The sequence below is a fragment of the Chrysemys picta genome, chromosome 16 (assembly GCF_011386835.1).
Source record: "Chrysemys picta bellii isolate R12L10 chromosome 16, ASM1138683v2, whole genome shotgun sequence".
Classification (NCBI taxonomy): domain Eukaryota; kingdom Metazoa; phylum Chordata; order Testudines; family Emydidae; genus Chrysemys; species Chrysemys picta.
The window spans coordinates 20,845,692-20,867,412 of NC_088806.1; the positions used below are offsets into that span (position 1 = coordinate 20,845,692).

At 45.2% G+C, this 21,721-nt stretch overlaps 1 protein-coding gene and 1 non-coding gene across 13 annotated transcripts in view; one reads left to right on the forward strand and one right to left on the reverse strand.

Annotated features, from left to right (window-relative positions):
* The window catches only part of NTM (neurotrimin), a 678,721-nt gene that overhangs the window by 110,357 nt on the left and 546,643 nt on the right, over positions 1-21,721 (forward strand). The window lies entirely within an intron of this gene.
* Positions 19,566-19,638, reverse strand: TRNAR-UCU (transfer RNA arginine (anticodon UCU)). The gene has a single exon. It is a non-coding gene; the product is annotated as a tRNA-Arg (tRNA).

Genomic DNA, 21,721 nt, shown 5'->3' on the forward strand with positions numbered 1-21,721 from the left:
ATCCAGCTGGGCCCTGGGGAGGCTTGTAGAGGACTGTCTCCATTTACACCACCCCTCTCCCCCATCGCTAATCGCTGGGATCCAGCCCACTCTCACCCTGGCTCTGTGCTGCTGCCATCTGCTTTGGCCCAGGCGGTTGGACCGTCTCCAGTCTGTAGTTCCTGGCCGGCTTCCTTGCACTGCCCTGCCTCTTGGGCCTGGAACAGCAGGACAGATTAGCCTGAGATATTGCCAACTGGTATCGCAGCCTGTGCTAAAGAGTCTCTCGCGTCGGCATGAGAGCTGGGGCAGGGCTTTGTCTGAACAGCTGGAGTCCTGTGCTCTGACTCCTTTACCGTAGGTCACGCGACAGCTTGTCCGACGCGCTCGCCTGTGTGACGTGGCGTGGATTCCCACGGGAGAGGTCGTGGGACACAGGGGCTCTGACCACTGGCATCCATAATGGGGTAGCAGAGAAAAAATGACGAGGCAGCTCTTTGTGCTCTTGTTCCGTTCCACCTCCTGGGGGCGTCGCAGTGACTCTCTCCTCCAAGAGGGAGCACTGTTCTCTGCCTCCTGCAGTGGGATGGAGCAGCTCTCCTCGCCCTTACCCCTGATCCTATCCTCCCCTATAAAAAGAGTGTGTGTATAGCTGCTGATCTGGCTGGGCGCTCTCACAAACGTTGGAGTGAGATATCAGGGCAGAGCTGGTGGGGCTGGGACAGGAGCCAACTGATAAATTCCTATGAACCCCCGAATCTGATCAGGGGAGGCTAGAGCCAGGTGTGGTGTGTGCAACTGCTAAGGAGAGTGTTCCATATAACTTGGCCAATGCACTTTAGTCCTGGCTTCATAGATTCATTCATAGATTCCAGGGCTTGAAGGAACCGCTGTGATCATGTAATCTGACTTCCCCTAGAACTGAGGCCATAGGACTTCCCTGAATTCCTGTTGGAACTGAAGCATCTCTTTTAGAAAAAAAAACTCCACATCCAATCTTGATTTAAAAATTGCCAATAATGGAAAATCCACTACAGTCTTAGGTAAGTTGTTCCAATGCTTAATTACACTCGCTGTTTTAAAAAAAAAAAAAGTATGCCTTATTTCTAGTCTGAATTTGTCTCACTTCAGTTTCCAGCCTTTGGATTTTGTAGCATCCCCCGCTATTCCAGACCTTGCTTCCTCACACAGATCAGCTAATGTGCCCAGTCCTGAGCTTCATACACACACAAGTAAATCTTCTCTGCACTCCTGCTCCTCAGGTAGCACCTGACTTGAGTACCAAAGCCATAAATATTGTATTAGTGTATCCAATCTTGGCTTCGGATTGATTTTTCTCCAACCCTGATCGCAGTAAGCCAGGAAGATGGGATTATTTTGCAGGGCAATCACTGGCAGAGGATACCTTGCAGCTGGTTCCACATTCTTTTGAACATCAGTAAATAGCCAGCTCCCCGTTCCATTTTGTAACCAGTGCCACTGTCTCTGGGACATCCATGGGCATTTTTATTGCACGATCCTGTAAATTGATACAGTACAGCAGACATTTTAGGGGGATAGATCAGGGCCTCTTTATCTTAAAGATATCTGCAGGCCTCTTGGTGTTCTTTCTGTCCATCTCATGCTCTCTCTCTCTCTCTCTCTCTCATATTATTATTATTATCTGTGTTACAGGAGCAGCCAGAAGCTCCAACCAAGATCAGAGACCATTGTGTTAGGCACTGGTACATACATATCATAAGAGACAGTCTCTACCCTGGAGAATTGACAATCTAAATAGACAAGACAGATGTTTTAGAAAGGGACAGTTGAGTCACAGAAATATATAGGGCCATATCCATAAAAGATAATGGATCCCCATTGACTTGCTCTAGATCATAAATGAAGGCCATGGTAGAACTGGGATTTGAGTCCAGATCTCCACAGTCTCCGTGCCAAGGTTTAACCACAAGACTATCCTTCTTCTCTCTGATTATCTGTCTCTAGTTGTCTAAAGTACACACCTAGGAGTACAAGTAAAATGAACAGAGTCCCATTTCCAGTAAAAAAAATGTTGTGAAATGCTTTGCCCAGAAAGCAGGAATGGAGAATGAGATCATGTTGCCTGTAAATAAATAAAAGTGGAAAGATGTTACATTTCAGCGAGGCACTTCCCTAACTCTTGGCTCTGAGTGGAAGTGGGAATGGTAGGAAGTTGGCAGTGAGCAGCAGGCTTCTGGTGATGTGGTTCATTGTGGATCTTCTCCCGGGCCGCTGAGAAAAGAAACAGCTCCTAATGGAGGGAATCAGGGGATATGGCCTGTAGTGAGTTCATGAAACCTAATACAATTTATTACCTGAAAAATATTTTCAGGATTTTCCACAATCATGCTTATTATCAGAGCACAGGTCTTGGTTAGTCTGGGTATGCTGGGTGCTGTACAAACACAGAGTAAGAGATAGTCCCTGCCTGAAATACCTAACACTCCAAATAAACAAGATAGACCAAGGGCAAGGGAAAAGGATCTAGATACAAGCAAAATGTTTGGCTTTCTCTGCCACAAAGTCCACACAGCCAACATTTTAGAACTCACCAATGTTGTTGTCTAGTACCCAAATCATCCCATTGAAGTTAATGGGAAAAACTCACATGCTTTAAAGTGAAGCCTATGCGAAAGTGCTCTGATGGACCGAAGCTCAACCCAAAGGAACACCTCTCTCTGAACGTTGGTTCAGAATGTATTGTGTCATTTCTGCATCCAGTCCGGAACCCAGAAATAGAGAGTATGCCGACCAAAAATGGAGGCTAATAATAATGAATAATTATTAATAAAAAGTTTTCAGTCCTTCCTGATATTCTCAGGACCCCACAGGGGTGGAGGTTCTGAGCCTGAGTCAAGCCCTATTGCTTTGCAGTGTAGATGTAGCTTATGTTTCCATAAAATAGATCCCACCCCCTGCTCTGCTATCACTCGATAGACCTAGTTATGTGAGGCCAGGTTCTGTGGCCCTTAAGGAAACAAAAATTCCAAAGAAGTCAAATAATTGAGGGCTAAAGACTCAGGTACCTGGAGGAGTTGATTCTCAAAGGTACTTTGGCTGGAGTGGTGGGTTCTCAGCACTTCTAAAAATCTGGCCCCAGGTCTCTTTCTCATCTTTCATTTGCCATTCCCTGTTGTTTGCCGTTCATGTGGAAACAATGCTATCAATCCTCAGGCTTCAGGGCCGAGGCTGGTCATGGGTTTGGATCAGGAAGAAATCTGCCCCCATAATGTAGTATTGCATTCTGATCTGCTATGTGTGCTTTGATTCTACCCACTTGAAGCATCCGGCATTGGGCATGGTTGGCAGAAGAATCCCAGACTAAACGTGCCATTGGTTTGTTCTGGTGTGCCAATTCCTGTGTGTGTGTGTGTGTGTGTGTGCGCGCGCGTGTAAAGTATACAGATAAAAGTAGAAGAGTTTTCAATTCTCATGCTTCAGAACATGGAATGATCAACAGCTGGACCCCTCCTTCCCTCAAAGTTCATATGATATTTCTGGACTTTCACCCAAGGAATAAGTTTCCATAATTAATAAAATAAAATATGTTGTAGTAGCATTGGTTGGAAACAAATGGTATTTTTGATAATAAACGTAAAAAAAAAGCAACAAATGTAAATAGCAATACTGATGATGGAGGTTGTATGCCTTCCTTTGAAAGCATTTGGTGGTACCAGATGCAGGACATCAGTATAGATTCAATTCTTTTGTGTTCCGATGTGTCCATTCCAGCCAGGGTCAGATCTCCTGGTGTAAACAGAAGGGAATGTTTGAGAGAGAGGAGCAAAAAAAAGGATAAGGTGAGGGGACTAGTGCTCCACCCCTTTGTCCAAGCTCGACCGGAGTTGTACAATTTCTGAAAGGCAGGCTCCCCAAGGGCTTGCCTGAAACAGCTGCTGGCAAGATGTTGGTTGGTAGCAATGTTCCTAAGAGAGCTGGACTTGATGAGTGATGGGAGGAGGTTGAAAAGGCTGAGGGGATGGGGAGGAGAGACTAGACTTCGTTTAATTTTATGGCAAGCAGCGGCTTTCAGGCAACCACCACCAGGATAATACCAAATGAGGGTAACATGCTTATCCATACTGAGTAGATTTCACCCAAGGCAGAGAGCCATCAAAGTCCTACATGCCGGGGGAACTTGTAGAACGTGCAAGTCTTGGTATTCCAGGAGTGCATCCCACCCACTGTCCCAAGTACCTTCAGTCACTCCATTTCCACCTACCACACGCCTTATACTCTTGGCATTACCAAGAGAAGCAGCAGCACCAGATCTCACAAATGCTCCTCACTCCAAGGGATATCATTCCTCTAAGTCCCCAGATCACCTATATCACATACCAACGAGGCGTCCTCCACATCAGGTGTTGCACTAGAAACAAAGAACCGACGTTCTGCGTTTTCAGCAAGGGATTGAATCTGCAGCATGATGAGTTTCCTAGAGAAATGATTGTTGGTAACCCTCCTCGTTTTGGCTCTTCATGATACATTGCATCTCTCCTTTGGGCCCTGGTAGGTTGAGATGTATGGGCAGGACTGAACTTCCAGTGCCCCCATGAAAAGCCAGAAAACCCGTTTTCAGTTTACTTGCATCTGAAGAAGTGAGGTTCTTACCCACAAAAGCTTATGCTCCCAATACTTCTGTTAGTCTCAAAGGTGCCACAGGACCCTCTGTTGCTTTTTACAGATTCAGACTAACACGGCTACCCCTCTGATACATTTTCAGTTGTTTTCTCTGTCCACGGCTTGTTGAATATTCTTTGCCTAGTTGTGTAATAGGAATCAAGTTCATGGCACTGGGAATATAATCGAGGAAACGGCTTTTGCGCTTATCAAATGCCTCAGCTCTGCTTGGGCATTTAATCACCGGCAAAAGTCATTTATTGCCTCGTATACTCCTCTTCTATGAACATTAGCTCTTAAATACCCAGCATAATTAAAGGTGAAACTGCTGTGCTTTGTTGAGTCTTCTATCTGGAGAAAGGGTAACAGATGAGGTAGGAGTTCTGATGGAGTTCAAGGTGAGAGCCGTAAAGCCGATTTTCTGCATGTGTCAGGGACATTATTTTAGGAATGTATAATTCCGCTCGTGAAAATTGAGGCTGGCTGAAATAATTCACAGTTAATGAACTTAGAGTTATAGCCCTGGCTCTGAGATTCCCTCTGCGCTTTGCACGGTCGATTTGGCTTGTCAGATGTTTAAGGACGGTATGGAAATGACAAAAAGGATTTGAGGGAATTACTTGGATTCCCCCCGTCCCCTGTTTCTTTGTTTTTAAATCCCTTTTTGGAAGAAAGGAGATAAATTCTCTTCTGCTTTAGATATGAGGTAGCCAGCCCCTGAATCAACACCTTTCACCTTCTTACCCCTTTGTCTTGTGGATATATCTTATCCAATAATGGCTTTAAAAAACCTCGACGAATATTCACTTTGCTTTTTAAATGAATTTGTGGTCCCACTTTATAATAAAGTACATATATTAACAATGTATAAAGGATTAATTAATGATTAATGGATGTTATAATCATATTACAGATAGTAGTAGTCTGTATGATCTTATCTATTGTAGGTTCTTTCATAGCCCACCTTGCTATAGTATTTGAGCACCTAACAATCATTAGCGTATTTTTCCCCTCTGAGCCAGGGCAGTGCTGTTATCCCCATTCTACAGCTGGGGAACTGAGGCACAAAGACGCTAAATGACTTGCCCAGGGTCACTCAAGAAGATTATGGTAAAGCAGGGAATTGAACCCTGGTTTCCTGAGTCCTAGATTAGGGCCCTAACCACATGAGTATCCTCCTTTGTCATCCCAAGTGTCTGATGCCCACTGCCGTTCACATACCAGACGAGCCCCCAGCTATGCGAGACCCACCAATTTGGCTGACATAGGAAGTACTGAACAAGGGACTTCCTGTGGTAAACACCCCAGTTGCTATAGCTTGAGCTAAAAAGCCAGCCTGTTAAGAGATACGTATATGCCAGGATTCTAAGTAACCTGATTGATCTGTTGGGCTCTGCAGCAAGCTGTTGCCATTGTTTGGCCATTTATTAAAAGCTCTGTTAATCGTTTATTAACACTTTATAAACTGCACATAAATGGACCCGTCGTACTAAGTGGGACCAAATGAACTCTGGCTGCTTCTGGTGCCCTTTTTGTGTTCGTTTCCCATGAACACTTGACCAATCAGTTTTCACCAGCAGGAATGCTCATAGCAGACGCGGCACGGCAAAGTGCCAGTCACTGGAGTCCCTGGGAGCTGAGGGAGACCCGCCCCCTTTTAGCATCAGCCCCAAGAAGCAAATTTCAGTCACATGTACACGCTTGTTCAGGCAAAGCAAATCGGAGACACGTGTGTCCTTATCCAGCCAGAGGCCAGCAGCTTTACCATGTCACTTAGCACAGCTGACCAATCCCAGCTAAGAGACACATAGTTCAGACATTGAATATGTGCTGCCATTGATCCAGAAATAAATTAAAACAAACAAACAAAAAATTGAAGAAATCTGAATGACAAATTTACTGTGGGGTTCTTATACCTTCATCTGGTGGTAGTCATGGATTTAGATGGACCTCAGGTCTGACTTATCTGGCGAGTCCTATGTTTCTATACATCTGAGGAAACCGTGAACTGTTTGTTGATACTCTGTGAGCAGAAAAGGGGCTAAATTCATTCAGGAAAATTATTCTTGTGAATTATCCATCCGGTTCTACTGGGTTTGGGCCCTTTATAGCCCTTACTCTCAGTTAGTGACTGATGAGGGAGAAATTGGTTGTAACGTTGGCTTCTCCCTGAAGCGCTTCTCACCACCCCTGACTAAGTGGTTTCCAAAGAGGTAGATAGGCCCGCTCTAGACTGAATTTCAAGGTTGGTTGATGATGCAGGAAGAATGACTTCAATGCATCTGGTTGCTGGCTTCTTTGATACGGCAAATGCAGACTCCATGCTCTGGGAAGCAGCCAGAGGGCATCATTGTTGCAGATGAACTTTGGAGGACTTGATGACTTTGGAGATTAGGAATGAAATACAAACTCTTTCACCTCTAGGTCAGTGGTTCTCAGCCAGGGGGAGGAAACACAGAAGTCTTCCAGGGGGTACGTCAACTCATCTAGATATTTGCCTAGTTTTACAACAGGCTACATAAAAAGCACTAGCGAAGACAGTACAAACTAAAATTTCATACAGACAATGACTTGTTTATACTGCTCTATATACCATACACTGAAATGAAAGTACAATATTTATATTCCAGTTGATTTATTTTATAATTATATGGTAAAATGAGAAAGTCGGCAATTTGTCAGTAACATTGTGGCTGTGACACTTTTGTATTTGTATGTCTGATTTTGTAAGCAAGTCGTTTTTAAGTGAGGTGAAACTTGGGGGTACGCAAGACCAATCAGTTTCCTGAAAGGGGTACAGTCATCTGGAAAGGTTGAGAGCCACTGCTCTAGGTCACTGGCTGAAATCTAGCCCAGGCCAATAGCGAATCGAAAGCAAACTCTATAGGAGGAAAAGATATTGTTACAATGACACATTTGCACCCATTGGTAACTTTGGCCCAAATCCTCAATAATGTTTAGTCACACAACTCCCATGGGCGTTAGGCACCTTAATATCTTTGAAGTTCTGGGCTTCTATCCCTGTTCCTTGTTCATTGCAAAACCACCATTCATTTTGTCATCAGGATAGCAAATAAATAATAACAATAAATTCAGCAGATTTTCTCCTATTTAAACCATATCCAGTATCCATTAAATTCGTACTAAAAACCAAGACTTATTCTCCAGTCAAATTGTTCCTAGGACAATGCCTAATGCTCTTGGCTCCACTAGCATACTTTAGAGCTATTCACCCATCTCAATTTGCAGTCCTTTATTACTTATAATGACTAGTCATTCAAGTGACACGCATTTTCAAAATGTCCGCCTTCTAAAAGGTCTAGTCAAAATGTACCTGGTGCCATTTCTTTCCATTGGCTTTTACTGAAAAGGCCCAAATCCACAAATAACTCCATAGAACTTTGCTAAAGCTCATAAGCTGCACATGCAAAAGTCAGTCATTTTTCTCCTACTTCATCAAATTCGAACAGCAGATGCTAAAATGAGTTTCCATATGACTCAGGTTTCACGGTTTGTGCAGTTATACTGCAGTATGTTGATTAGTGTACTGCAAAGTAAAAGAAATGATCATAACTGGACTACCTTGAATAAACGAAGACTCTGGTACTGCTAGCTGTTAAGCATGTATGTACGTTTGGACGTCGATGAGATGAGTCCCATGTAACATTAAATGTGTGTACGTGTTTTCAGGAGTGGGGCCGACGTTGTTTATTTCACAGTGCCCAAAGGAATGCTAGTTCACCTCACAGGACATGTATAAAGGTGAGGTCCCTTCCCCAGGAAGCTTCCATTCTAAGCGGAAATTACCCAGATCTCTCTCATGCGTGAACACTCCGTTCCGTTCCAGCATAAAAGTGCCTTTATTCTGGACTAATTACTCCACTTTGGAAACGGAGTAATAATTCTGGGATTGCTCTCTCTCTCTTAGGTATTTATATGGTCACGTCACAGGTGATCACTTCACAGCTCTTCATATATTTATCCTGACGACGCTCTTGTGCAGTGCTATTATCCCCATTTTACAGACTGGGAATTGAGCCACAGAGAGATTCCAGCCTGGTCTACTCTTAAAAGTTAGGTTGGCATAGCTTCAGCGCTCAGGGGTGTGAAAAATCCACACCCATGAGTGACGTCACTATGCCGATCTAGCCCCTGGTGTAGATGCAGCAAGGTTGAAGGAAGAGCTAGCTACTGCCTCTTGGAGAGGCAGGTTACCTATATCGATGGAAAACCCTTTTCTGTCACTGTAGGAAGCGTCTACACTATGGAGCTACAGCTGCGGTACTGTAGCGGTGTCACTTCAGTACCTAAACTGTAGACACGGCCTCAGTGACTTGTGCAAACACTCGGAAAAGGCTAATACCCTGCACGGTGGAGCAAAACATCTTTAAACTATATAAATATCTGCCCTATTTCTTATGGATGTCACAGTGAGGTTTTGATCAAAAGCCCACTGAATTCAGCAGGAGTCTTTCCATGGACTTCAGTGGGCTCTGGATTGAAATCTGTAAATGGGTCTTGAGGTGATGCATTAGCCTGGCTGTTTTATAATGTATTTGATCACTTACGTGGTGATTTTTCAAACGTCAGCCGTTTGAGATGGGTCGCTAGTGCAAATTAGTGATGCTCTGTGTCCAAAGAAATGTCTCTTGAAATTGAGCTGAGACTCATAACACAGACAAATGGGCTGGCATCTCACGGCCATAGAAATGTAAGGAGAGTATTAACCCTCATTAAAAAAGACAATTTAGTCCAATACTTACAGTGACCCTGTCACAGAAACACTGGATTTTTGTCTCTTTATTTTTCAGTTATTTCTGCCATTGAATTAGTTTAGGGACATAGGAACTGCCAGATTGAATCAGATCTGTGATCCATCTAGTCCAGTATCCTTTCCCCAACGGTGGCCAGCAAAAGAGACAAAGAAAAGCACAAGAAACCTAATAGTGGATGATTATAAAATAGCCATCCTATTGGAGAAGTTTCTTCCTGACCCCAGGCCATTAGCAACTAGCAAATGCCCTGAAGCATGTGGATTTATATCCATTCTTTTTTTTATCCTGTGTAATGTAACCGGGGATGTTCTCATTAGCTATATAAATGTCTAATCCTTTTTTGAATCCTGCTAAGCTCTTGCTCTCAATGATACCTAATGGCAGGGAGGTTAATTAAGTGTTGTGAAAAAAGGATCTCCTCGTATCTATTTTAAACATGCCGTCTTTCTATTTCATTGACTGTCCCCTTGTTCTTCTGCTATGAGAAAGGGGAAATGGTAGAGCCACTTGAAAACTTTCCGATGGAAAATGACAATTCAACATGTTTTGCAGAAACCTATCGATTTTTGTCAAGTTTTCCTGGGAAATTATTGAAATGTTTCATTTTGACTTTTAAGTTGTTTTATATAATATCATATAAAAGTAAAAAAGATAAAGTCAAAGTAAAATATTTTCATAATATTTCATTTTGCGAAAAATTCCAAGATTGCAACTTTTCGTCCCCGATTCAGGAGGAAACCAAAATCTGAAATCTCAGAATTTCCCACAGGACAGACCAGTTCTGGGCAGTAGGGCTGCCCAGTTTTATCCCTGCCATGTGATGGTTAATAATATGAACATTTCAACCAAATACATGGGATCTTGCCGAAAGGTTCATTGGTTTGTTATTTCTAGGATCATCCTCGTGTCTTTAGTGGCCCTATGTAAAGGTCAGTTCAACCTTTGCTCCCCTCCAGGCATCTGGTCTAGCAGTTCATTTTAAGGATTGCATATTCTTGTGACAGTGAAGAGGCTGAGGATACTTCAGCTCCTTCAGAACTCTTGACTCTATGCCGTCTGCTCCCAGACATGTCTTGCTCCTTGGTTTGTCATTTTGTTTTAGTGCTTCCTGACACTAGAGTCTTCTTCAATACTCGATCTTTAGAACTCAGAAAGAGCAGGCATCTCCCCAACATTCACCGTGGTGAAGGGTGAGGTAAAGAAATCATTTAGTTTCCCTGTAGAGTCCTGTAGAATTGCTCCTTTCCCTCACTAGTATAGACCAGTGATTCCACTGATTTGCTCCCAGGCTTTATACTTCTGATATTCATAGATTCAAGGGGCCATATCCTCAGCTGGTATAAATCAGTCCAGCTGCACTGAAATCATAAGAATGGCCATACTGGGTCAGATCAATGGTCCATCTAGCCCAGTATCATGTCTCTTGCAGGGGCCAATGCCAGATTCAGTGGGAATGAACAGAATATGGCAATTTTGAGTGATCCATCCACTGTTATCCAGTCCCAGCTTCTGCCAGTTGGAGGTTTAGGGACACCCGGAGCATGAGGTTGTGTCCTTGACCATCTTGGCTAATAGCCATTGAGGGACCTATCCCCCATGAACTTATCTAATTGTTTTTGGAACCCAGTTATACTTTGGGCCTTCAAAATATCCCTTGGCAATGAGTTCCACAGGTCGACTATGCATTGTCTGAAGAAATACTTTTTGTTTGTTTTAAACCTGCTGCCTATTCATTTCATCAGGTGCCCCCTAGTTCTTGTGTTATATGAAGGGATAAATAAGACTTCCTTATTCATGTCCTCCATGCTAAGTCAATGGGGCTTCACTGATTTACATCAGCTGAGGATTTGACCCAATGACTTTAAGGTCAGTTAATCTTGTCTGACCACCAAGTGATTTCTGCATTAAGCCCAATCATTTGTGGGGATTTCCTAACAACAGGGCTACGTTCAGGCTGGCTCAGCTGATTTTTGACTTGAAATGATAACAAGCCAAAAAACTTGCAGCCATCTTGAGTCACCCCCTGCCCCCACCTCCTTTTTCCTTTCATTTTCAACCATGCAAACTTTCCTGGGTCACATTGTATGTCCCGAACATTTATGAAGTTTAATCCCAGCATTTTCTTTACCAATCCACTGACTGAGACAAAAAGGTGAACTTTTTTTCCCCTAGACTGATTGAAATATAAGTTGTAAGGGTGTTTGCTTTCAAAATCCGAGTACAGAATGGATCGGAGCAGCAAAATTCCCAGCCAGCTCGGAACTTTCCCAAAGGTAGACTTGTTCAAATCCATTTGTTTCTAAGCTGTTGGTATTATGAACATTCAGATTCTTTGACTAGATTTTAAACAAGCCCTGGATCATTTCTGACTGTTAAGAACAGCGGGTAGCTACACATGCTAACATTGCTCTAGTTCTACCAGGCATTATTTCAGGGAAATCCCTGGCCTCTGTTATGCAGAGGGTTAGATTGGATGACCTGAGAATGTATGACTCTATAAGAACAATCATACTTCATGCACCAGCACATAAGCTGATCATAATGTTGCTTGTGGAAATAAATCCCTTTCTTCCATTGGTCCAGACGTATTATGGGTGTTTTCACCTTCCCTTGAAACATCAGATGTCAGATACTGCTGGAACAGGTTACTAGAATGGATGGACCAATTATGTGGTTCTTCCTAAAAACAAAATCAATGTACTTTGATTTGTAGGGATTTAAAAAAAAAATTGGAATGTCATTTATGGTAAAGTCCTAGATAATCAATAGGGATGATACTAACAAGATTTAATGGCCATTTAATAGGGTTCTGTAAAAATCATTCTAAAAACCTCTAGGTCAAGATCCTCAAATGGCATAGCTCAGTTCAATGGAGCATCATCCTTTACACTGGCTGCAGAGAATCCAGCCCATAGAATTTAATAGGTGATGAAATCTTTTCTATGCCATTTCTAAACTATCCAATAGAATTATGGCCTTGATTCAGCAGAGTTCCTTGCTCAACTTTAAGCAAGTGCTGAAGTCCCATTGACAAGTTTAAGTGCTTTGCTTAATTGGGGCTTATAGCCGTATGGGATGGAACATATAGATGGTGCCCTTTGGAGGGGACCTCAAAACCCGGCTGCACCCTGTTCCAGTGATACCTCTAGAAAAATGCCCTGCTGAGCCAGCCAAAGATCCCTGCAATACAGTTCTCTAGGATGGTGTTAAAGGAGACCCGTCTCTTTTAAATTCCATAGGACTTTCTCATTATTGGGATTCATTCTTTTTGCCCAAAGCGGAACTGAAAATTAAGTGAAGGGATCTGTTTAAACCTTTATAAATGCATGTTTAATATCTACTTAATGCAAGATTGAATTTATGAGCCATTAAGTTATATCGGATGGTTTTTAGAAGAATAAAGAAATCTAGTGGGGAAATTTCCTCCTGGGACATAATCCCATTTTATATTAAAGAAAGAGAGATATTTAATAGGTTAGAGTTGACATATTTAGTGATAATGGAATACTTCATACACAGGAGCTTTCACCGGTGCTTTAATTAGTTAAGATTCATGAGATCCCTATATTGCCGATAAATACTATGCCTGTTTTACAGGTGACTAAACCGAGGCACAGATCTGTTACAGGACTTGCCCAATAGAGTTCAATGAATCATAAGTAAAATCAGGAATAGAACCCAGGCGTCCTGCTTTCTACTCCCCCTCGCTCTGACCATTAGGCCACATTACCTGCCTCCCAGGAATAGAACCCAGGAGTCCTGCCTCATGGTCCTCTTTGCTTTAACCATTAGACCCCACTACCACCCCAAATCAGAAATAGAACCCGGGAGTCCCCCTTGATATAACAATTAGAGAACATCACTTTCCTAACTGAAGGTCTAATTCCTACTAGTATGCTGTGGCACTAGCTGGCCAGCAAGCCAGCATACATGGATATGGGCAGGATAGGCCCATAGTCGGTACTGAATTCTTGGCAAAGCGAGATCCTCCTCCATCACCTTCAAGGCCCAAGGTTTTCTCTTTGCTGCTTGTTCTTTTTGTGCATGTCTGAATGGAGCCATTGATCTATCGGCTCCCCTCTCCAGCTATGTCGGCTGGTGAAATTATTCAGATGCTCCTGTCGCCTTTCAGAGCTGAGAGCACAGCAGCAAATCACCACCTTAAAGCCTTACATCGGAGGCGCTAGTGGTGTAAAAGCTCCCCTCTCCTCCAAATATTAGCTGGCAAATTCCAGGTGTGGCCCAGGACAGGGGGCAACCAGGCAGGCACCGTTTGGTAAAGTGGCTCCTTTTCTCTTGCTGTGTTTGTATTAAGCAGTTTAGTCCCCAGAGCTGTGGCCCAGATCCTCAAAGGTACCTAATTCCCTTTCATTTCAATGGGAGCTAGGTGCCTAAATACTTTTGAGGATCTTGGCCTGTTTGTTCACTAGAGCGGATGGGGATTCCTCCCCCCACCATGAAAATTTTTGATGAACATGGTATTTTTGTTTTATCTTGCTGCAGTTTGTCTTTGAAATCATGGGCTTTTGTTTAAAAATAGGGTTTAAAACAAACATTTTTGAATTTATTTGCCAAACACCAAAAGAGTCTCTGTTTTCAATACAAACAGATGTTTTGGGATAAAAAATTCCATTTTTATAAAAAACAAACAAAAAACCCCAAAACCAACAACATTGTGATAGAAAATATTTTGCCTGCTTCACACCTGCATCTTCAAAGAAACAACCAAATCTACTCTTGCTTGCAATGCATGGGTAACAGTAAGATTCGTAGCTCTGTATGTATGTCCAAGTATCTCCCATCCAGCACTGGCCCAGGGCCAGGCCCACACACAGCTCTGCTGATGCACCATGATCCTTGCCTGCAGCTTCACAGCCTTGCTTCATTCTCAGCCCTCTCTTTTGTAGCAATGTCCACCATGTAAACACTTTGGGGAAGGGACTGGCTTTTCATGGTGTGCACACAGGCGCAGCTCTGTGGTGCAGGGTGGTCTAATGGTTAGAGCAAGAGGGAGTTGGAAGCAGGACTCTCGGGTGTTCTGTACCTAGCTCTGGGAGGTAGGAAGCCTCACTGAGGCTTCTAGGTTCTAATATAATACAACTAGTAATAAAGCATGTGGCTGTTTTGTAATGTGCACCGTCAGGGACGCAGTGAATTCATTCCCAGGCTGTGAAAGGGGATTTGGAGGGTTAACTCCTAGCTTCTTATTTGCACTACAATTAATTAGGTTCAGCTGAGCCTAATTAAGATCAGACCATTAGAAAGGGTCTTGCCCAGGGGAAGGAGAGAGAGGTTTTCTGATACGAAGCCAGGCCCTTGGGCTCTGGAGACATGCTAGCTGCCCTGTTTGTGTTGGTTGTTAGGAGTTCACAGGAGTACGAAGGGAAGGTGGCTAGACGCTACTTTGGATTGTGACGTTTTTGGCTCCACCAGCAGCCCAATAGCAAAAAAAATGCCCACCCACCTGAGTCCCCAGAGACATTTTTCGCTATTTTGCCTGGCACTCCTGCTCTGTATCTGCCCAGACGTGGAGCCCTGCCACACACCCTCTGCCTGGAATCAGATCCGTCATATCCTCTGCTTGCTGCTGAAAACCAGCTTTCATGCATCAATTCCCCTCCTGCTTCCAGCGGTTCCCAAGTGTCCACCCCCACTCTGAAAACACCAGTGCAACAGTGGTGGTGGGGAATCACAGCTGCCCACTTAGCATGTTGATGGCAGACTTGGCATTGACTGACAATCGCCAGGCCCTCTAGGCAGGGAAAGTAGATGGAAGCAGAAGAATGGAGCAGCGTATGTCCCAGGGAACATCCGTCAGCCAGACCAAAGGGACGTGTCCCAGGTAAGTCTGAGAATTACTAACAACTCCCTGCTGGTCCAGGGCTATCTGAGACTATCAGCAACCGATTGTCAAACTTCTTATGAATAATTAAGAAAAAGAAGTGACAGAGAGAGAGAATGCTGAAGAAATAATCTTTATTACATTTTAATCTGAGCCATTTTCAAGCAGTTTGATAAGGTGGACTGTAGAAATGTCAGCTTCCCCTTATCTCTAATTGACTTAAAGTAAAGGCAAGCTCTAATCCCCCCACGCATGGGAGCCTAGGATGGGGAGATGAGGGTGATTGATTTCTGGCTTTTTAATTAACAGTCTTCCCGCTTTAAAAACAATGGGGAAATGGAAAGGGTGGGGGGAGCTGCGTGTGGAGGGGAAAGGGAACGGGAATGAACATGGTGACATTTAGAGCTCTCAGCATGGGGCATGTGATGGACCACGGCGTGGTGGGCTGTCAGGTAAGTTTAAGGCCTTGTTCTCTTCTTGCTGACGGTGAGGCGAAACCAATGTGTTTCTACTGGGTTCAGTGGCGTTACCCAGATTTATAGCGGCGCAAGTGTGCGTCTCTACTGCAGCCAGGGGGGTGAAGGGCAGCTCGGGTGGACGGCCCCATGCTGGCGGCACTCTAGCTAGCTCACTAAGAAGAGCAGTGAGGATGCCCCGGCGCGGACATCGGCAGGAGTTGCTGCACAAGCCCACCCGATCGCCCCCTCTCCCCCCGGGTACATTGACGTGTGTGCAGCCATTGCTGAAACATCCTGCTGCGTCCTCACGGCTATTTTTAGCCAGCTGGCGCAGGGATAGCTACACTAGCTGCCATTTGCAGCCCCCGGCTGCAGTGTAGACGTACCCTAGGTGGAGAATCAGGTCCTTGGTTTCTTCTGAGCAGAGGACATGGTGAGTTAGGGCTCACGAGATTCCCTAGTAGCATTAGCAGCTGCACCAAGCAGAGTAAAGTGCCCATGGTGGTCAACCTCCCTGCTTCAGACCATGGCTGGGAGTGGCACGTCTCCCCCTGTTGGACAGCGTTGCACTACTAGGAGCGTTACTGAGCACTGTGCTTCGCTGTGACATGTCTGGCATTGACCACCGTCAGGGGCTGGATAGGCCAATATGCTGTCCTGTCTTGGCAGGAAGCAGGAGACCACACCAGGTGGGCCAACGGTCCGTTCCAGGGGCTTGCCAGTGTCCCGCTGCTCCCGTGATGCCAACGGGGTTATTTGCACATGACAAAAGGATGTGCTGCTGTGTGGCTGCCTTTGGGGAGAAGTCTAGAGGCCAGTTCCCTCCTTTTCCACCCCTCTTACCCAAATACAGGAGCAGACATTCCCTTTGCTGCCTTTTCCTCTCTGCTTCCCCTGGTTTTCCCAGTGCTTTATGTATCTGTCAATATCCCTCCCTTTGTTTTTGTGGCTGATTTCCATGCCTGGGTATCTAATGGGACAAGCATGCCACTAAGCATGCCCACGGGCAGCTCATGAATATTACTAACGCCGCAGGGTTTGTGTCTTGGCAGAGCTGTCAGTCCTGTCTGGGAAGCCTGTGACAGAATACGTATACACATGCATACATGCACATACATGTTTGTGAGTCGGTGTGTATAGAATAAAAAACCTCCTCGGTATTTGGAGGGTGACTATTGCCGCGGTAGCAAAGCTTCAATGTTTCTTGGCTCGTGTTTGCACGTATACGTTCCGGGCCCTGTATGTGAGAGCTAACACACCCACCGTTGTAGTGCCAGTGTTGCCAGACACCGCCCCCATGGCGATCTCAGCCGCTGGCTGTGGGTGAAGACAGCCCCGTTGTGCAGATTCAGTGCCACATGCTTTAATAGCTCCACTCAGTGCTGGCAGTGATTCTTAAGCAGTGAAGAGAGCAATAAGGAAGGGGGGATTTGATGATGGCTTGGCTCTTCCATGAGCGTTCTGGATGGCTGCAGCTGCACAGATGTGTGTGTGTGTGTGTGTGTGTGTGTGTGATGGGCCTTGGAGCAATGACTAACATGCTGCTGAGCTTGTTATGCTTGCGTTTGCCGTCCTGCTGCAATGTACTTACACTTGTCCGTTTAAGTGTCAGCCACTCAGCGGAGAGGGTTGTTTATGCAGCACTTAGTAACATCTACAGGGTAATGGGCTGTGCAGAAGACCCTGGGATAATTGGGGAAATGACTGTAAGTGGATTAGCTGTGTGTCCGGATGGAAGGAATTTGAATTTCTTTTTTTAAAAAAAACATATTAGTCCAAACCTTAATATCGCCCTGGGATTCTGGAGGTGGGATTAATGTTCGGTGAGCAAAGCAGAGTGCGCTCGTTCCTTGCGGCGGCTTGAAGCACACGTCTTCGAACTGTGACCCCGGCCATGCATCCCCAGGGGCCCTCGGAACCCACCCCGGTGGCCTGTGCAAGGACATATGTTGAAAAGCAAATTGTGGCGTTATTGGGAAAGGATTGGTCTGGGAGAAGGGAAAGATTAAAGCCCTGCTGACTTGGAGGGGCACATGGCAGCACGTGTCCTCTGTGATTGCAAGGGGTAAAGGAGATCTGGGCGGCAGCTGGGTGATTGTCCTAGAAACAAGGCTAGAGACGTCGGGTATGTTTGCACAGCAGCTGGGAGGTGTAATTCCCAACTGGGGCAGACATACGTGCACTAATTTGGATCAAGATAGCACCTAAAAATTGCAGTGTCGTGGTGGCTTGGCCTAGCTGCCCACATATGTATGCAGGGGGTTGGGCAGCTGAGCTGAGACACTGTGGCCACACTGCTCTATTTAGCACACAAGTTCAATCAGAGCTAAATGTGTATAGGCCTCCCTGAGCAGGGAATTACACCTCCCAGCTGCAGTGTGGACCACACTTATTCTGCAGTACCTGCAGCTTTGCTCCGTTTCTTTCTTCTAGAAGTGAGGGCAGATAGTTATCTGTCTCCAGCTTCTCTAACTCTCTTGGGCTTTGCGTTCCACATGCTCGTCTTTCCAAGGAAAACCCCTGATGTTTTGCTCTCTTGCATGTTTTTGCAAATCTGCAGCAAAACACAACAAACCCTCCACTTTTCCAATTCTTTCAAATTTCCCCCTAAATGTTCTGTACAGTGTGTGTTGTATCGATGATTGCTTTGGAATTACAAGCTATCACTTTAAGAGTGTGTGTGTGTGTGTGTGTGTGTGTGTGTGTGTGTGTGTGTGTGGCAGGGGCAGAGGCAGAGAGGTGTTTTTGGTACTATTGTGGGCTAGAGGAGCTCTGTAGTGTGAAATCAGAGTTGGTCAGCAAAGAGCCAGCTTAAAGCTGGAGGTGGAGTGAGTTGTGTCTTGCTGCCTTAGGGAGCAACCTATTTTCTCTCTCTCTCTGTTTTTAGATTCTTGTGTGTTTTTCTGAATTCTAAGAAATAAAATAGTATAACATTGCACCCTTCCAGCAAGACCAGTTATATTTTTTATCTAACTTCTTTGTGGATATGCTGTGAACATAACACAGCTCCTACAGTACAAGTTTCTTTAAGGGCTCTTTGGAGGCTGAATAGATTGGGGCTGCTCAGTTCAAAGAGGAGAGAAATTAATGGGGACACCGCTGAGGTCTGAAGAAGATAATGAAGAGCCTAGAGATGTCTGATTTACCTTCTCGGTTTGCCTTCTGGCAGAATACATGGAGAAGGGGCTATTCAGCGAAATTGTAATGCAACAGGTTTTACGCTGCTAAAAGAAATATTTAAGGAAAAAAAAAAACCCGAAGTAACCAGTGGAACCTATTGTTGCTAGATAGGCAGTCCCGGACAAGACTGGAAGGATCCGCAGAGAAATAGATCTGCTCTAGGAGTTACCTTTGGGAAGTTCTCTGGCCTGTGCTACACTGAAGGTCAGACTAGATTATCAGAATGGTCCCTTCTGGCCTTGGAATCTGTGAATTGGACATTTATATGGATTTACACAGATAACAAGGCCATCCTTAGCTGCAGGATGTTGTTATAGTATTATGGCAGCACCAGCTAAGATTTGGGGCCCCATTGTGCCAGGCAGTGTATATACACAAAGTAAGAGGTAGCCTTCAGAAAGAATAGAAACCCGTTGTACTTCAGGGCATAAGCCAGCCACTAGATAAATGGAAGTTAAATTAAATTAATGGAGATATCCCATCTCCTAGAACTGGAAGGGACCTTGAAAGGTCATCGAGTCCAGCCCCCTGCCTTTACTAGCAGGACCAAGTACTGATTTTGCCCCAGATCCCTAAGTGGCCCCCTCAAGGATTGAACTCACAACCGTGGGTTTAGCAGGCCAATGCTCAAACCACTGAGCTATCCCTTCCCCCTAAAGCAGATTTTTATGATCTTGGTGAGTAGTTTATCACCTGACCAGGGACTTGAACCCTGGACTCTCAGATTAGAAGTCTGATGCTCTACCAACTGAGCTAGCCAGGCTCACACACACATTAGGAAGATACTTCTCCATAAGCAGGTTAGTTTGTATTTTTCCAGGGTGGGGATTTTCTTGCACTTTTTCTCCAGGGCAGCTGGCACTGGCCAATGTCAGAGAGAGGACACTGGACTAGATGGGCTACTAGTCAGATCTAATCTGGCAGTTCCTCTGTGGACGCCCCGGGGGAATAGATCAGCTGAATTTTATCTTGCCATCTGCACAGAGAAAATGACTGAAACAGTGGGCACCAGAGGACAGAAGGGCCGGCCGAACCTGGCTGAAGGGACTTGGGGCTTAATTGGCTCCTGATTGTGAGAGAGACGAAAGGCTCCCCTGTAACAGCTGCTTCGGAGGAAGAAGGGAGCGGACTATGCTCCCTTGGCATAAGTCCTGCCATCCCCAGTGAGTTGGAGCTCCTGAGAAAGGGCCTGGCAGATGCTGTGAAAGTGAAGTGAGAAGCCAAACTGATTTAGCAGCAGCCAAAAGGTGGCAGCAACCCAGAAATGAGCTGGGCTGCGGGGAGGAACCCTGGGAAATGCAAGCACTGGCGAAGGGAAGAGACAAAGCAGTGAGCTGACAAGGAGGCACTGCCCAGGACTGTCAATGAGCTCTGGTTCCACTTCACTGAGCCTCCCACAATCAGCCAGTGAACAGCAAGAAGGAGAAGAGACATCCTTGTTCTTCATCCACTTTTACTGCCTGTTCCTCCCCCCGCGCTGTCATTTCTCTCTGTCATTTGGTTAACCAGGTGTCTCCCCCTCTTTCCTTTCCCGTATTGCCCGGCTATCCCCAGCTCTGCCACTGCTGCTCCTCTCCCTCCCCCCAGCCAATCTCTCCCTCTAGATCTCTTCTTCTGATGCAAGGCGCTACAGTCTGAGCAGCGTCCGCTCTTTCAGGGGGTTCTGAAAACTAGTGGTGGGTCTGAAGCACAGCCCCGGGTCTGAACGTAATCAAAGGGATCCAAAATGTATTGCTCTTGTCCATCATTGCTGCCAACACTTCTGCTGGGGGTTGTCTCATTATCAGCTGCTAGGCTAGGGTGACCAGATGTCCCGATTTTGGGGTCTTTTTCTTATATAGGCTCCTATTCCCCCCCCCCCATCCGCTGTCCCGATTTTTCACACTTGCTGTCTGATCACCCTATGCTAGGCATAAAAACACCTAGCTAGCCGGAAGGTTCATAGTAATTCCGGCCCCATGCTTTGTAAAGATCACAGGTGGTCAGGCGTTACATGTGGATAATGTATGCCCTAAGGGGATGTGTTTCCAAATGGCTGTGCAGTTGCGTACTTCAAACGGGGAGCATCACAGGTAGGCCACAGGAAGTGCCGAAGAGCAATGTAAATGAAAGGGCTTGACTTCCAGCAATACTGAACATTTGCAGCTCCCGCTGACTTCAGCTGGAGCTCTGAGCAATCAGCTGCTCCAATGAGAGCGGATCCAAAGCCCACTGGAGTCAGTGGAAAGGAGGCAAAGTGTAAGCTAGTGGGTAAGGCACTGGACTGGGACTCGGGAGACCTGGGTTCTGCCAGTGGGCATTTTGGGCAAATCATTTCAACTCCCCGTGCCTCAGTTTCCCCTTCTGTAGAAGGGGGCTAATGATACTTGCTCCTTTTGAAAGTGCCTTGAAATATATGGATGAAGAGTCCTGGAAAAGAGCTAGACGGTGATATGACTCAATGAGGTTTGGTTCTGGCTGCAGTTTTGTATCTAAACTAGAGCATCAAACTAAAGAGATGGGGCTGGGATTTATTAGTAGTAGTATTTTAATTGCAATAGCACCTAGGTGCCACAGTCATGTAGCAAGTCCCCAATGTGCTAGGAGCTGTACAAACCGAGCAAAAAGAGCCCCCTGCCCTACAGGGCTTAGAATCCAAGACAAAAGTATATTTTAATGTAGTTTATAGGCACTGGATTTCCACACTTAAGGAATTATTAAGGAGCACTAATACTTTGTGATCTCTCTTCGTTGCTAGAAATCAATTTGCTAAGGGTTAGATCTGCCATTGAACCTCTTTGGAAAGGGGTGAGGGGAAATGTTTTCATTCTGGCTTTTCAAATTCCCTTCCTATTGCAAAGGTTGAA